We start from the raw sequence: 4,095 nt of genomic DNA on the forward strand, positions 1-4,095 counted from the left end.
CGACTGATCCACTCGTATCCTGCTACTGATCCACTCGTATCCTGCAACTGATCGACTCGTATCCTGCAACTGATCCACTCGTATCCTGCAACTGATCCACTCGTGTCCTGCAACTGATCCACTCGCATCCTGCAACTGATCGACTCGTATCCTGCAACTGATCCACTCGTATCCTGCAACTGATCCACTCGTATCCTGCAACTGATCCACTCGCATCCTGCAACTGATCCACTCGTATCCTGCAACTGATCGACTCGCATCCTGCAACTGATCCACTCGCATCCTGCAACTGATCCACTCGTATCCTGCAACTGATCGACTCGTATCCTGCTACTGATCCACTCGTATCCTGCAACTGATCCACTCGTATCCTGCAACTGATCGACTCGTATCCTGCTACTGATCCACTCGTATCCTGCAACTGATCCACTCGTATCCTGCAACTGATCCACTCGTATCCTGCTACTGATCCACTCGTATCCTGCAACTGATCCACTCGTATCCTGCAACTGATCTACTCGCATCCTGCAACTGATCCACTCGTATCCTGCAACTGATCGACTCGCATCCTGCAACTGATCCACTCGCATCCTGCAACTGATCCACTCGTATCCTGCAACTGATCGACTCGTATCCTGCTACTGATCCACTCGTATCCTGCAACTGATCGACTCGTATCCTGCAACTGATCCACTCGCATCCTGCAACTGATCCACTCGCATCCTGCAACTGATCCACTCGTATCCTGCAACTGATCCACTCGCATCCTGCAACTGATCGACTCGTATCCTGCAACTGATCCACTCGTATCCTGCAACTGATCCACTCGTATCCTGCAACTGATCCACTCGCATCCTGCAACTGATCGACTCGTATCCTGCAACTGATCCACTCGTATCCTGCAACTGATCCACTCGTATCCTGCAACTGATCGACTCGTATCCTGCAACTGATCCACTCGCATCCTGCAACTGATCCACTCGCATCCTGCAACTGATCCACTCGCATCCTGCAACTGATCGACTCGTATCCTGCAACTGATCCACTCGTATCCTGCAACTGATCCACTCGTATCCTGCAACTGATCCACTCGCATCCTGCGACTGATCCACTCGTATCCTGCAACTGATCCACTCGTATCCTGCCACTGATCCACTCGTATCCTGCAACTGATCCACTCGTATCCTGCAACTGATCGACTCGCATCCTGCAACTGATCCACTCGCATCCTGCAACTGATCGACTCGTATCCTGCAACTGATCCACTCGTATCCTGCCACTGATCCACTCGTATCCTGCAACTGATCCACTCGTATCCTGCAACTGATCCACTCGTATCCTGCAACTGATCCACTCGTATCCTGCAACTGATCCACTCGTATCCTGCAATATCCTGCAACTGATCCACTCGTATCCTGCAACTGATCCACTCGCATCCTGCAACTGATCGACTCGTATCCTGCAACTGATCCACTCGTATCCTGCAACTGATCGACTCGTGTCCTGCAACTGATCGACTCGTATCCTGCGACTGATCCACTCGTATCCTGCAACTGATCCACTCGCATCCTGCAACTGATCGACTCGTATCCTGCAACTGATCCACTCGTATCCTGCAACTGATCCACTCGTATCCTGCTACTGATCGACTCGTATCCTGCAACTGATCGACTCGTGTCCTGCAACTGATCGACTCGTATCCTGCGACTGATCCACTCGTATCCTGCAACTGATCGACTCGTATCCTGCAACTGATCCACTCGTATCCTGCAACTGATCGACTCGCATCCTGCAACTGATCCACTCGCATCCTGCAACTGATCCACTCGTATCCTGCAACTGATCCACTCGTATCCTGCAACTGATCCACTCGTATCCTGCAACTGATCCACTCGTATCCTGCAACTGATCCACTCGTATCCTGCGACTGATCCACTCGTATCCTGCGACTGATCCACTCGTATCCTGCGACTGATCCACTCGTATCCTGCTACTGATCCACTCGCATCCTGCAACTGATCCACTCGTATCCTGCAACTGATCCACTCGTATCCTGCAACTGATCGACTCGTATCCTGCCACTGATCCACTCGTATCCTGCAACTGATCCACTCGTATCCTGCAACTGATCGACTCGTATCCTGCAACTGATCGACTCGTATCCTGCAACTGATCCACTCGTATCCTGCAACTGATCCACTCGTATCCTGCAACTGATCCACTCGTATCCTGCAACTGATCCACTCGTATCCTGCAACTGATCCACTCGTATCCTGCGACTGATCCACTCGTATCCTGCTACTGATCCACTCGTATCCTGCAACTGATCGACTCGTATCCTGCAACTGATCCACTCGTATCCTGCAACTGATCCACTCGTGTCCTGCAACTGATCCACTCGCATCCTGCAACTGATCGACTCGTATCCTGCAACTGATCCACTCGTATCCTGCAACTGATCCACTCGTATCCTGCAACTGATCCACTCGCATCCTGCAACTGATCCACTCGTATCCTGCAACTGATCGACTCGCATCCTGCAACTGATCCACTCGCATCCTGCAACTGATCCACTCGTATCCTGCAACTGATCCACTCGTATCCTGCTACTGATCCACTCGTATCCTGCAACTGATCCACTCGTATCCTGCAACTGATCGACTCGTATCCTGCTACTGATCCACTCGTATCCTGCAACTGATCCACTCGTATCCTGCAACTGATCCACTCGTATCCTGCTACTGATCCACTCGTATCCTGCAACTGATCCACTCGTATCCTGCAACTGATCTACTCGCATCCTGCAACTGATCCACTCGTATGCTGCAACTGATCGACTCGCATCCTGCAACTGATCCACTCGCATCCTGCAACTGATCCACTCGTATCCTGCAACTGATCCACTCGTATCCTGCAACTGATCGACTCGTATCCTGCAACTGATCCACTCGTATCCTGCAACTGATCGACTCGTATCCTGCTACTGATCCACTCGTATCCTGCAACTGATCCACTCGTATCCTGCAACTGATCCACTCGTATCCTGCTACTGATCCACTCGTATCCTGCAACTGATCCACTCGTATCCTGCAACTGATCTACTCGCATCCTGCAACTGATCCACTCGCATCCTGCAACTGATCGACTCGTATCCTGCAACTGATCCACTCGTATCCTGCAACTGATCCACTCGTATCCTGCAACTGATCCACTCGCATCCTGCAACTGATCCACTCGTATCCTGCAACTGATCGACTCGCATCCTGCAACTGATCCACTCGCATCCTGCAACTGATCCACTCGTATCCTGCAACTGATCGACTCGTATCCTGCTACTGATCCACTCGTATCCTGCAACTGATCCACTCGTATCCTGCAACTGATCGACTCGTATCCTGCTACTGATCCACTCGTATCCTGCAACTGATCCACTCGTATCCTGCAACTGATCCACTCGTATCCTGCTACTGATCCACTCGTATCCTGCAACTGATCCACTCGTATCCTGCAACTGATCCACTCGCATCCTGCAACTGATCGACTCGTATCCTGCAACTGATCCACTCGTATCCTGCAACTGATCCACTCGTATCCTGCAACTGATCGACTCGTATCCTGCAACTGATCCACTCGCATCCTGCAACTGATCCACTCGCATCCTGCAACTGATCCACTCGCATCCTGCAACTGATCGACTCGTATCCTGCAACTGATCCACTCGTATCCTGCAACTGATCCACTCGTATCCTGCAACTGATCCACTCGCATCCTGCGACTGATCCACTCGTATCCTGCAACTGATCCACTCGTATCCTGCCACTGATCCACTCGTATCCTGCAACTGATCCACTCGTATCCTGCAACTGATCGACTCGCATCCTGCAACTGATCCACTCGCATCCTGCAACTGATCCACTCGTATCCTGCAACTGATCCACTCGTATCCTGCCACTGATCCACTCGTATCCTGCAACTGATCCACTCGTATCCTGCAACTGATCCACTCGTATCCTGCAACTGATCCACTCGTATCCTGCAACTGATCCACTCGTATCCTGCAATATCCTGCAACTGATCCACTCGTATCCTGCAACT

The sequence above is a fragment of the Rhinichthys klamathensis genome, unplaced genomic scaffold, assembly GCF_029890125.1.
Source record: "Rhinichthys klamathensis goyatoka isolate OS25496 unplaced genomic scaffold, OSU_Roscu_1.1 h1tg000630l_1, whole genome shotgun sequence".
In the NCBI taxonomy this organism is placed as follows: Eukaryota; Metazoa; Chordata; class Actinopteri; order Cypriniformes; family Leuciscidae; genus Rhinichthys; species Rhinichthys klamathensis.